Source organism: Podarcis pityusensis, assembly GCF_964106645.2.
Source record: "Podarcis pityusensis genome assembly, chromosome: 11".
Taxonomy (NCBI): domain Eukaryota; kingdom Metazoa; phylum Chordata; class Lepidosauria; order Squamata; family Lacertidae; genus Podarcis; species Podarcis pityusensis.
Window position 1 is genome coordinate 18,012,699 of NC_138036.1, and position 14,449 is coordinate 18,027,147.

Consider the following 14,449-nt stretch of genomic DNA (forward strand, 5'->3'; position numbering starts at 1 on the left):
TGGATTGAAGAAAAGGAAATATGAATTGGCCCCACCCATCACAGCTAGGAGCTGGGTGGAGTTATAGTTCTGAAGAAAAGCGTAGACTCGTACACGCCGGCCAGCTTCTGTTTTGACATGAAATGTTTGTTTTGGGCTTCTCAGAAGTGTGTAAAGGCAAGAAGGGGGCAGGGGGAGTGCTGGCACGCAACGGCGCCCAACTGAGAGGTGCCAGAACTGCGTTGCAGCATGCTCTGGCGGAAAACAACACTGCATAGTAGAGACTTAAACTCAGGTCCTCCTCAGCCTATTTTGAGTTAAGCATCAACTCTTGTAATAAGTTACTTCAACCGGGTGTCAGGGTGGGGATAGACAGAAAGGCAACGTGTTCTTCATCCTCACTTGTTCATTCCCTTTTAGTAACTGTTCATTGGTAGAGTAGATTTCTTCCAGGCTTTTACTTACTTCCTGCTTCTTCTCCAAATTTAGTTAATGCAAGTCAGTTAAAGCATGAGTCAACATGCTCTGGTCTTAAATTCTTGGCTCTACCTCGGCCCCGTGTAAAACCTGTACTTAGAATGGCCTTTTTTGATATGAGTAATGAATCTAAAATTTTTCTTATCCTTTCAATCATCAGCCTTGCCAAACTATTTCTTTCTGCGTACCACTGCGATCCATTTACCAAACTCCAACACATCCAAGTCTTACACATTAACCTGTTTATTAATTTATTCATGCAATCAAATTTACATCCCATCTTTCCATCCAAAGACACCCAGAGTGGCTTAAAATATGAAATCCATTAAGAATAACACATTGGAGCTACAATCCTATATACACTTGCCTGGGAGTAAGTCCCATTGAACTTGTCAGGTCTTGCTTCTGAGTAGACATGTGTAAGATTGCATTGTTAGCATGTGATCATACTCATGCTTAACTAGGAGGAGGAGTAATTATAATAATAATAATGATGATGATGATGATGATGATGATGATAATAATAATAATAATAATAATAATAATTTATTTATACCCCGCCCATCTGGCTGGGTTTCCCCAGCCACTGAATATTAAAACACAATACAGCATTAAACATTAAAAACTTCCCTAAACAGGGCTGCCTTCAGATGTCTTTTAAAAGTAAGATAGTTGCTTATTGCCTTGACATCTGATGGGAGGGCGTTCCACAGGGCAGGCGCCACTACCAAGAAGGCCCTCTGCCTGGTTCCCTGTAACCTCACTTCTTACAGTGAGGGAACCGCCAGAAGGCTCTTGGCACTGGACCTTACTTCTGAGAAAACATGCATAGGATTGCAGCATTAGTTTATTAAAGAATACAAAGCTAAAAACTGAGACAAAACAGGCTTTACAGTTTAATGACCCGCAGTGTTACTATTCTCTCAGTTCTAGAACTGCAGACTTTCAGATGAATCTAATTTGTGATTGCTAAAAATCAACACAGTGCTATTTTTCAAGGTGAAAAAGGTTAAAACATGTTCTCTCTTGTGTGAGAAAGCTAGGCACCTCCCATTTCAACAATTCAAGGATGTCATAGTCATAATATACTTTTCCCCACCCGGTGATCACTCATGTATGGCTGTCAAAGTAGCAGTCTCCTTGCTCAAATGCTGAAGAATGCAACATTCCAGTCCTTCCCATGGAGTCCTCTTGATTTATCATCTTCAGATCAGGCCTTCACCTTTCCATTGCTTGACAGCTCTGCCTCTCCCACCAGCTTATCCATTCTTGCATTGTCTCTAGTGTTTTCTGCCTGTTTGCCAGCAACTCACAGCACCGCTTTCCTCACCACTTTCCCAACTGCATGGCATGTCCAATGTGGTTGGCTGACATCCATGCACTTAATTATTTCCCAGAGGAATGGCTTGGAACGGAAAGCACTTGGATGGGATCACTCCTTATGAACTGAAATGGGAAGCTGTGGTTTTCTGCTGAAGAAAGTACAGTGGTACCTCTGGTTACATACGCTTCAGGTTACAGACTCCGCTAACCCAGAAATAGTACCTCGGGTTAAGAACTTTGCTTCAGGATGAGAACAGAAATCGTGCTCTGATGGCGCGGCGGCAGCAGGAGGCCCCATTAGCTAAAGTGGTTCCTCAGGTTAAGAACAATATCAGGTTAAGAATGGACCTCCGGAACAAATTAAGTACTTAATCCGAGGTACCACTGTATTTCCATTTGCTTCTCCAAGTACAATCATACATTGGATTCCGAGTGCCTTGGTACTCTGACGTTTCGGCTCCTGAATGCCACAAACCTGGAAGTGAGTGTTCCGGTTTGTGGACGTTCTTTGGAACCCAAACGTTCAACGGGAAGCCACTCTTTGGTTTCCAAACATTTTGGAAGTTGGATAGACTTCCAGAATGGATTCCATTTGACTTCCAAGGTATGACTGTAGTTCGTTTATCCTCCTCCTCCACTGTACACAAGTGAGCACAATCAGCTGGGCTATACACTCATACAGTTATTCACATGTAAGGTTCAATGAGTATACAAACTGTGTACACAATAGTTGAGTGCCATGGACTGGCTGGAATGGTGGGAGGCACCAGCTGGGGAACCCCCAAGGGATGAAGGCTCAGAGCCTGGGGATTGGTGGTGGGACAACGATGGCTGGTCAGAGGGAGAAGAGAGAGCAGAATGGGAGGAGGCGTTGTTAGAAGCTGAAGGGGCAACAGGGTTTGGTGAGTAGGAAGAGGCTGGGGCAGTGATCAATTCTGGCTGAGAGGCAGAAGAGGAGGTTGGAGAAGAGGGGGGCCAAGAAGCAGAAATGAGGCAGGCTACTGAAGATGAGGTAGGTAGTCCTCGCCTCCTGTTGTGACAAGTTCCCTTTCCCCCTGGTCTCCCAGGACCCAAAGAGGCATGAAGAGGCTGGAGCAGAGACAGATGTGCCATCAGTGTCTCAGATTGCCTAGGAGAAACTCCGGAGAGGAGGAAGCTTAGACAGCTATGGGAAGGCAAGACCTATCAGGAAGAGTTGCTGTGCTCACTAGGCCTGACACTACTGAGCAGCCTGTTTCTTCTAATAAAGAGTTAATTTCACTTACTCCATGTGATTTATTGCTGACCCACTCCCGACATTGAGCTACACAAATCAACAAGTATATACACTTCCACACAATCACTTGTGTGTGTGTAGAGACAGCTTGTTCAACAGAATATGTGAACAAGTCTAAGGATAATAGAGTTGTGGGTGCAAGGGACTAATAAGGATTTTCAAGGTCTGGGACCAGCAGAAACACAGCTTCCATTCTTCAAAACCCCATTGTGCAAAAAGATAAATGGAACTGAAATTAGAGAGCTTTACTGTAGAAAAAAGGCAATTGCGTTCTTTCCCACCCTGAGTCATTGCCAGTCCTTCTTGCCGTCTTCCCCATCTCTTTATTGCAATTCAGATAGATCCTAAAAGCCAATTAGTTTGTTTTAAAGATGATGCTTCAACATCTGGTCCTGGAAACACAGTTAATTTGTGTAATCTGACACAAACCAAGAGCATACAGACGATGCATTAGCAATTAACACTCAGTTTAGGCAGTCATTAGCTCTGCTATCAATGGCTCATTTTACATTTAATATCATTTACTAGATCAGCAGAATGCTGCCTTCTCTTGAGGAAATATGGAGCCATTTATTTCAGCACAACTTTTACATCCGACAGGAAACTGAGAAAGTCAGACCTAAAGAGAATAAATTGACTCTGAAGATGAAATGAAATAATAATAATAATAATAATACCCACCATGTTCTCTTGACCGTAATTTGTTTTAACTGATTTTAATATTGCATTTTTTAAATTACTGTAACCTGCTCTGAGACCTCATGGTGAAGGCTGGCTAAGAAATACAACAACAGATATGTGTAAATGCTGAAAAGTACATACTATATGTAGAGTTGAGCAAAAAGATATACCTTCATTTCTCACAAGCCTTTTAAGTGGACATCTTCATCGCTGTATCTGTCTTGGATCTGTAATCCCCCTATAACATTGCTTTTATATACGGAATTGTTTTTGCAAAATATTGTTGTGTGGGGAAGAAGTTCTCCCAACAAATTTTCTCAGAAAAGTCTTTTGAAAATATACTCCTTTTATATAAAATGTGTAATTTTATATAACCCTCCCACTCCTGGAGGCACGAATCTGGATTACCACTTTCAGACGTGTGCTGACAGTGAATACTGTAACCAATCGTACCAGCCAAAAATATATATGCTAATATGAGTGTGGGGACCCTCTTTCCTGATGATAGAGGGAATAATAATAAAGGGATACCAGTTTGCCAAAAAGGTGGCTTTTGTTTCCATTCCCATTCTTATTTTATTGGTTAGATTATCTGTTAATGCTAGTCACCAGACCTTTTTTTGTACCATGAAATCAGTGTAGCACCCTAGGCAACTTTGCACCAATATCTGGTCATCACGAGTCTTGCTGCTCACAACAATTGTCCAATAAGGTTTTCATTCTGCAGATCCATATTATCTCCCAAATAAAGGTTGAGAAAGGCCAACTCTGGATAACATTTCCCCCTGCCATTGCTTTGATTTCTCTGAACCCCTCCTCCAAAATGTGCTTCCCTTTGTACAGGTCCACCACAAGAGTCTCTTGAGACATTTGAGAAATTTGGGCTCAACCTGAATTTCATGTTGAATGAAACCCTATTGTCAGTGTGCAGACCAGCAAACTTTGCGGCTGTACTTGGGAAGTAGCTCTGTGCCCGCAGATCTACTGTGTCTGCTACATCCTGTAGCCTTTCACAATTAGCACAACCCCTGATTTAAACAGATAAGATAGTTTTGTGCTTGAAACTGTGTTAATAATTGGAGGCATCTCAGATATTCTCTGGGTAATTTTTAACTTGCACAATTGCTAAGTATGCAGGTGATAAACCCACATCTCCGGTCTTACTTAACATAATGGTAGGACAGTTTCTAGATAACATAGAACCATTTCTCCATTAAACAAGCAACTTTTTGTTGGTTTAGAAGCCATTTTATTGGGAAAGATAAAAAAATCCCAGTTAGACCTGCTCATGAACATTTGCCATTGTTGCACTACAGAAGCAGTTTCCCCACAACATTGTGCAACCCATGTGTGCAATTTTGGCACATAGAGTCCTGTATCAGTATGGGCTGATTTAAAGATGAATGAATCTGTAATTTTGGTCTCTCTCTCTCTCTCTCTCTCTCTCCCTCCTTCCATCCCTCTCTCTCATCCTAAGTTCAGTTTGCCCCATTTTGGTATGTTGTTGTTGTTGTTTAGTCGTTTAGTCGTGTCCGACTCTTCCTGACCCCATGGACCAGAGCATGCCAGGCACTCCTGTCTTCCACTGCCTCCCGCAGTTTGGTCAAACTCATGCTGGTAGGTTCGAGATCACTGTCCAACCATCTCGTCCTCTGTCGTCCCCTTCTCCCTGTGCCCTCCATCTTTCCCAACATCAGGGTCTTTTCCAGGGAGTCTTCTCTTCTCATGAGGTGGCCAAAGTATTGGAGCCTCAGATTCAGGATCTGTCCTTCCAGTGAGCACTCAGGGCTGATTTCCTTAAGAATGGATAGGTTTGATCTTCTTGCAGTCCATGGGACTCTCAAGAGTCTCCTCCAGCACCATAATTCAAAAGCATCAATTCTTCAGCGATCAGCCTTCTTTATGGTCCAGCTCTCACTTCCATACATCACTACTGGGAAAAGCATAGCTTTAAGTATACGGACCTTTGTTGGCAAGGTGATGTCTCTACTTTTTAAGATGCTGTATACGTTTTGGTATACGTTGGCTATTTTTTATTTTGGAAATCTGCACGGAAAGTCATCTGCAATTCTGCCCACTTCTCCCAATGCACAAATTAATTTCTCCTCCATCACTAATTGTTTTGTTTTGAACTGTAAGTTGATTTTGGGTAAGTGATACATTAATTCAATAAATCACTCTCATCATGCCAATTGGATTTGGGGAGAAATGCTTCGTTGTTGCTTCCCTGTGTGTGCGGTTTTTGGTAAGGACAGAGATATCTTGTTAAAAATTCCTTTTCTAATGGCAGTGTTGGATTGGTGCCACAACACGCCTCCTTGCAGTCAGTTGCAGCTATGTGTAAGTGTCCTGGTAAGCTTACCAGTGGAAACGGATATCTGGATCCTAGGTGGGGAGATTTCAACCTCCCCCAAGAGTGTTTGTTTTTGTTCAAAGCATAACGGTCCTATCTGCAAATTAAAACATACCAGCAATCTGAGAAATGGCACAGTGTGCATTTCATTGAGTCTTAGTACGCATAAGCATATGTGTATGGCCTCATCTGCCCTGTCCAAAAAACCCAAACAGTGTTATACCACTTTAAACAACCATGGCTTCCCCAGAAGAACCCTTGGAAATGTTAGCTCAGGGTAAGGAGAGCCAGTGTGGTGTAGTGGCTAAGAGCGGTAGTCTCGTAATCTGGGGAACTGGGTTCGCGTCTCCGCTCCTCCACATGCAGTTGCTGGGTGACCTTGGGCCAGTCGCACTTCTTTGAAGTCTCTCAGCCCCACTCACCTCACAGAGTGTTTGTTGTGGGGGAGGAAGGAAAGGAGAATGTTAGCCGCTTTGAGACTCCTTCGGGTAGTGATAAAGTAGGATATCAAATCCAAACTCTTCTTCTTCTTCTTCTTCTTCTTAGAAGAATCCTATTCTCTTCACAGAGCTACAATTCCCAGGGTGCTTTAACAATCAATCCCTCTTCTCAGGGAACTCTGGGAAATGTAGCTGCTTTGTATTATCGTTCAGCCCGGACACTGAGATCCACCGCCAAGGGCCTTCTGGCAGTTCCCTCATTGCAAGAATGAGGTTACAGGGAACCAGACAGAGGGCCTTCTCGGTAGTGGCGCCTGCCCTGTGGAACGCCCTCCCTTCAGATGTGAAGGAAATAAGCAGCTATCTTCTCTTTAAAAGACATCTGAAGGCAGCCCTGTTTAGGGAAGTTTTTAATACTTGATGCTGTATTGTTTTTAACACTTGATTGGAAGCTGCCCAGAGTGGCTGGGGAAACTCAGCCAGATGGGCGGGGTATAAATAATAAATTATTATTATTATTATTATTATTATTATTACTTAAGATAACAATTGGATACCCATAATCCATTGACTCTAGGTGGCATTCACTGCAGCACTAAGGAGATTGTTCTTTCAGCGCAAGTATTTCTGCTTGCTCAGTGGAAACATTTACCCTCTCCTCCCCATGAATGTTGTCGTGTGGTTTTCCCCAACCCTTCAGAGCAGACTGGGGGCGGGGTCAGATGAGGTGAGGGGGGAAAGCCCCATTGTGCTAGCAGGCAGGAGTGCCAACTTGGCTCTGCGACCGTGGGTGCTTAGGGCTGTGAGTGCTATGCTGCGTGTATGACCCTGGCACTGAAATTAGTGGACGCCCAGCCCCTTCATGGGGAATTTTGTGGGTGCTCGGGCCCCAGGGAGTTGGCACCTATGCTAGCAGGAGTCCTGGCATTGGCTTCCACTAGCAGAATGGCTTAGTTGAATCCAGCACATTTTCAAGGTACAATCCAGTACAAGCCACTTTTAAAACCTTGCTGGATTTCACTGGACCAGTTTAGCATGTGCTTAAATGTTCCTCCTAAATGGGACCTTAAATGTTTTTAGTATTGATTGGGGCCATGCCCGCCCCGTACAAAACTGTATCATTTATTTTTTCCAATCAATAAGAATTAGATCAACAAACTGATTCTTATCTATGTCATCTGCAGTTGTATAAAATATTAACAAGAGTCCATATCAACAAACCATAAGAGCTTTTACAGGAAAATAGCAAGTTGGCGTTAAAAACATGTTCTGGCAGACAGGACCCTCGATGAAGTGTAAACAATAAATGACTTTCATAAGTAGCTTCTTCCCTACATTGATTGTCTGACTAGTTCTGTTGGTTCCCTTTGATTTTTTATTTTTTATTTTTGCTTATTTGTGCGATACGAGAATATGCATCTCGAATTTTGCAATGCATTTACTGTCATTGGGGGAGGAAAACCACCCTGGCAAATTGTTGGTATATATCCACAAAGTGGATAGAATAACTTGTCCTGTTTTCAGATTTGGCTGCCACTGAAAGTCTCCCCTCACCCCCATCACAACATAAGACTGTGTCAAAGGTAGGAATGGGCAACCTCCAATTTTCCATTGGAGATACCATCAGGACATGACTTTGATGCAGGGGAGATGGCACCTGAAATGCCAAACAGAAACCTGCCCCATCTGGAGATGTGCCTGGCTGTAGGCAAGGAATCACTGGAAGTCAAGGCCTCCTCAGGAGTAAGATCCTCCTCTTGAGGGCAAAGAGTCAAGTGAGGTCAGGCTTCCAGCAGCTCCAGCTCAAGAGCCCCAGTGCTAGCCTGGAAAAAGCTGCTGGGACCAGATATGTGTACTGTTATAGAAAAAAAACTGCTCCTTTTCCCTTATAGAGTCCTTAAGTGGGTTCCCTATCAGTAGGAGAAAATAAGAGGCCAACCAGATAATATTGAGAAGCAAAGCAGCTAGTAAGCCTGGTCTTTATTAAACTGTTGCAACAGGGTCCTAAATCACCATATGCAGGAGGCAGAAGGAACCCCGAAGAACAGTGCACAAGCCCCTTATATAGACTTTTGAAATTGCCCACTCTGTAGCTCAAACCCCCTCCCCCCAAAAAAAAACCCATCATACATACATCACAGAAGGGGGCAATCTACAGCAGAAATCCTGTTTGCAAGGATATCTGTTAATGGTCACTGATTGCTTTACCTGGGCAGCCTGGCCATTCTTTTGTGATGGTAAATACTTCCTGAATCCAGGTCACAGGCTCACCCTATTCATACACAAAACTGCCCTTAAGACAGGTGAGCAAAAGACAATGGAGAGGCTTTCCCATTTCCTTCCTCCTTGCAGAGAAATATTTGAGGTCAGTTTGGGAGAGACAAAATGGCTTCAGGATTGCTCTCCTGTACTATTTCAGACACATGGTATATATGCTTAAGTATGTGTTTGCCTTGTACATTTATGAACATTTATTTTATATTAGGGACCTTAGAATTCTTATTACAGTGTGTGCAGTGTTTTGTTGAATACAAGTGGCCAGGTCTAAAATTTGACACGGGAAACAACAGACAAAGTGAAGAGTTAAATGGGGAAGGGGTCAGCTTGGAAGCAGCATTTAGTTTTATTTTCAATTACATGTACTTAGGCTCAGTCATGTGTCTTGAACTCAATACACGGCCACGTAGAAAACTAAGAAATTGCACTGTTATATGCACATTTCATTGCTGCTCATTGGACCTGCTCCCATAGAAGCCTGAACTTTCAAAACCAGTGAAAAATTAAAGGTTTGAGCACTAACATTAAGATTCCTGGGTAGACTCTGCTCATACTTTGTGGCTGCCTTTGATGGGCCACTGACTCACCAGGAGATGTTTTTAAATTCCAGAAATACAGTTTTTAAGCTGCCACTTCATGTTTACATTTCTCATTTCACAGCACAGAGCGACGCTGAGATGGGCAGCAGATGGCTTGAGCTCTGTCCTCATGGAATAGCTGTATGCAGCGGTCTTTCGACCCAGCTTCCGGAATGGATCACAAACCCTACATTTCATGTATCACAGTTCCTGGCCAAATCAGGACCCACAGAGCCTCAATTTACAGCTAAGCATACATTACAGTTGGGGTGAGGAACTTGGGGCTCTCCGGATGTGGTTGGACTCCAGTTCCCATCAGCCAGTGGTCAGGGAAGATGGGAGTTGTAGTCTAGTGCACCCATCTCTGCTTTCCAGCTGAGCTTGTTGACCTGGACATGCACAAAAAAACCTCTCCACCTGGAATGCAGAGCTGTCAAAATGTAGCAGGATCAGACCATGTTGGGCTGCCTAGTCCTGCCCGTGATTATCCTGCTGTTTTTAGAGGTAAATAAAATGGCACCCCACAAGCCTCTTCCATGGGTCAGAGTCTTTCCTAAACAATGTGAGTCTGGGGCACAGGGGCTGAAGGGAAAGAAGGGGACAAGAAAGTTTCCTACAATGAACTTCCTTTAAGTTAACCTATTTTAGGATCCAAGCCAATGTACTTAAAGTAACCCTTCACTGCATAAGGCTTCCTTTCACACGGTTAATGATGACTAAGTTGGTTTCTTCGGACAGGTCATCTGAGAAATAAACAAACAAGACCAATTCTTTGGCATCTGTTCTGTAGGCCTCCTTCATGGTCTTTGGGAATTTCTGCTGGAAATTCCAAGCTGGAAACTATGATATCAGCTGTGCACCTCAGAGAGAGTTTCTTGAAGTTTTATATTGGTAAAAGGATGCATGCAAACCCAGGTACACTGCCTTAAGTAGCTTCTAGCCAGGCAAACCTTTGCACTTCAAATCTAGAGCAAATAATGGCAAGATGTAAGGTTGTTCAAGGTGAGGGGCAAAGTTTAGTCATTGTGGTCAGGTTTATCCATGTTTAGTAGTGGGGCAAGGGCAAGTCTGGGTGAGCCCTCTATTGAATGCCACTCCAAGCGTCTAGTCCTTATGGAATTAAGATTGAAAGGGACCTGGTGAACTATCAGAAACCAGAAGGGGCACATTCCCAGCAGACAGTGGATCGAGCTTCTGTGCCTTGTACGATTTCGGCTACAGTCTAGCCAGTGAGCTGAAGCAGTCTTGATCCACGGTTGCATTTATGTCATTACCTATAAGAACTTTATGGGGTTTGGTTCACAAAGTTTATTTAACTGCTGACTGAATTATTCCCTCTCAGGTGAAGTTGTGCTCAATCTGTTTTATTCCTTTTAATGGAAATAAACTATGTGGCAGAATTTAGGAGATAAATCCTCCCCACCTCCTAATTTCTATACACTTAAATCTGTGCTTGAATATGAGTGTGTATGTATTGCAACAATACTCCTACAAATTTTCTTTTTAGGGTCTGGTACGTAGGTATTATGATTAGAGCTATGAGAGGGACAGTGCATGGATGAAGGGCCTTTCAGCACTGCTGGGTGAAACCAAATGTCACCCTCCAATATAAATCAGGCCCCTTGTCTACATGATAACTGGAATTAGAGACCTCCTTTTTTCCTGCGGTTTCAGTGTTTGTTTACCGACGCAAATTACAGTTGCTCAGATCGTGCTCTTACAAGAAGCTGCCGTGCGCTTTGTAATGTGAATCTTGCAGAAAATATGCTGCGCATGTTTGGCTAATGTTCCTGTCTGGCTTTTGTCATGCTGTGCGAGAAGGGAATTCAATACTGGAACTTTAGGGCAAAGACAAATGTGACATTTTTAGAGCAGCTGAGGACACTTTGAAAGCAACCTCGGTGTGCTCAGATCAAACACAACTTTCCTTTCCCAAGCTGAGCTCTGGAACAAAAGCAAGCTCGGAGCAGAAGCTGGCTGTGCATGGTACATATTGACTGCCCCACTGTGATGCCGAAAGCAATAGAGTAGTGAACCAGGAATGCTGGGAGTGGGTGATATGGGGAAGCGTAGCCGGAGCAATGACATCATAAACTGGAGTACCAGGATGATTCCTGGTCACACACACACCACCTTGATCTGGCAAGTGAATGAAGTGATAACAAGGCTTTCAAGTTTTGCTATTTACTATTAGCATGGAGGAAATCAGAGAAAGAGGAAAACAAAGAAGCATTTACCGTATTTTTTGTTCCATAAGATGCACCTGACCACAAGACGCACCTAGTTTTTAGAGGAGGAAAGGGGGAAAGCCCCATTTTTGGGGGGATCAGCTCACAGTTATGCAGCTTCTTTTGCAAAGGGGAAAAGCCCTGGTTTTTTGAGGATTAGCTCAAAGTTGTGCAGCTGCTTTTGCAAAGGGGAAAAGCTCCTTTTTTTGAGGATCAGCTCAAAGTTGTTGAGCTTACTTTGCAAAGAGAAAAAAATCCTGTTTTTATGGGGTTCAACTCACAGTTCTGCATCTTCTTTAGGAAAGGAAAGGGAGCCGTTTCTACAATTTCCAGACAGATAATCTAATCAGCCGTCACATGTCACTGGGGAAAGAAACAGTCTCTGTTTGCAGGACATCCAACAATGGAGGCCTGGGCAAGGGGGCTGGGCTGGAAAGGGAGCCAGTGATCGACCACACATTCGCTCCATAAGACGCACAGACATTTCCCCTTACTTTTTAGGTAGAAAAAAGTGTGTCTTATTGAGCAAAAAATACGGTATTTCCTTTGGTGGGTTATTACTTCCTGTTAGCAATTTAAATGCTTGCATTTCTTGCATGTCTAATTAAAAGTTAAAGGTTCAAGTTAACCAGGCTGAAGATCTTTTGTTAAGACTCGGTGTATTTAGTAAATTGAACTTACACTGTCAGAAATTAGTCCTACTGAGCCCCATGCAGAGGATTTCGGTTGTGCCCACGAAACATGGCTGATCGAGGATGTGAAACCAGCACACCTCAGATATGTGCTATCCATTGCATTACCCTTTGCCAGCTCACTATTCTTTGACTTTGTATTACTGCTTCCCTTGATGGGATCTATAGCCATATAAAATGAATCAACACAGCTGCTTGCATTTTTGGATCCTTCTCAGGGATGCAGCCATGAGGGCTGTCGGGATGAGCTCCTGCATTTTAAATTTGACCACTGCAGCACACTCCTCCTTTTTATACTGTTTTGCCCCTTAAAACAAAAGTATCCTGAAGGGAGCTGCAAGGTAGCTAAGCTGGCATGTGATACCTTGGTGTGTAGGGAATAAATTCAACTTTCTTTGCATTTTGGCGAGAAGCAGTCTAATTAGCACTTCTTAAATCAATACGAGAACCAAAGCGCTATTACCCTGTGAAATTTGTACTTCTCTGAATTTTGCAATGCATTTCTCCAACCAAACAATGCATACATTTGAGGAAAGCATGCATAAATGTGAATGCATTCTTTCTTTCTTTTCAAAAAAAAACAGACAAATGTGCTAAATGTTAGGGGAAATTGCTTGCATTTCCACTAAAATGCCGGTGAATTTTCATGAGGATTTAAAACCAAGCAACCAACCAACCCCAAATTACTGTGGAAGCGTGGAGAACTGAATTTAAGATTAGAAAAATGAGAAACTGTGATTGATGGATTTGACCATCCCCGCTGGTAAATATGCCAGCCATGCATTAGTGATTTATTCATCACCCCCACTTTCACCTTAAGCTCACAGGGCAGGTTGCAGCATTAAAACACAATGTTGAAAAGAGTTCAGTTTTTAGCGGGCCCTAAAAATGTACACCGCAAGGGTCAAAATCCAGGTTAAAGAGGTGTGTCTTCAACATTCTTTGGAAGCTGTACAATGAAGGTGCTTGGCACATGTCTGTGGGAGGGAGTTCCAATTTAATTATAAAGCCTGGAGGATTCTGGGTTTTCTCAGGTCCTCTCTGTACTCTCTGTTGTCATATTAATTTTGTCTTCTTCACCTTTAGTTAACCTAGTCTATTCATTTACCATTTACCTCCTGTTCTAGCAATTACTTTTTAACTGGGTGTATGTGTGTGTCATACTTCGAACTGAGGAAAAGGGGAAGGGGCCAGCGATGTTAGTTCTATCCACTGGATGGAACCAGTTCTAACCAGGATGGAGTCAACGTACTTTATACCCCCTTCCTTTCCGGTGTGAGCAACAACTGAGCCTCTCTGGTAAAGCTCTCCCCTTGTGAACTGCAGCCACCTCACGTCAAAACTCAGGACAAGGGGACTTTATCTGGCCCTCCCCTCATGCTAAGAGAACCATAGGCATATAAGAAGCTACCTTCTACCAGGGAAAGCTATCAATGGCTGTTAGAAATGATGACTACTGTTATGTATACAGTGGTCTGTGTTTGCCTGAGCTTGAGTCTGGACTAAGGAGTCTGAGCCCCTGTGTTCTGATTCGATACATGATATCCAATCACAGAACAGTTCAGGATTTGGGCCTCTGCCATTGGCCCCTGAACTCTTGAGTTACGATTTGCAGCTTGGAAGTTTAGATAGCCAAGAACTCAGTGTCATTTGATCCTAAGGCCATGTGAAATAACTAAAATCTTTGGCCTCAAGGGCTATGTGGATGCCAGATCTGAAACCCCTTGAGTCTTAACTGGACCACCCAGCTTCCAGCCGCTTGACTTTAATTCTTGTGCATTACTTACATATGTACCAAACTGACAGTACTCCTAAGAATAAACTTACAGAGCAATTCTATATGTATTTCCTCAGAATCCGTCCCACTGAGTTCACTGGGACTCACTCCCAGCTAATAATACTAGGGATCATTGGGAAAGAAATTGAAAATGAAACTGTTGACATCCTAATGCCATGGTGATGGCCTGGGATTCGGACTCAGAGGCTGAACCTGAGGGATCCCAGCCTGCACAGGAGTCCCCGCCTCCAGAACCAGCTGAGCCACGGCTGGGGCCTGAGCCTGAAGGGTCCTCACCTGTCCTGGATCCTCAGGTGCAGGCACCAGCTGAGTCTGCTCTGGCCCCTGAGGTGATGGAGGACCCATTG

General features: G+C 43.4%; 1 long non-coding RNA gene across 1 annotated transcript; it reads left to right on the forward strand.

Annotated features, from left to right (window-relative positions):
- Positions 1-146: 146 nt before the first annotated feature.
- Positions 147-9,916, forward strand: LOC308458586. Its single transcript, XR_013977585.1, has 2 exons — positions 147-256; positions 9,467-9,916. It is a non-coding gene; the product is annotated as an uncharacterized lncRNA (long non-coding RNA).
- The last annotated feature ends 4,533 nt before the right edge of the window (positions 9,917-14,449 follow it).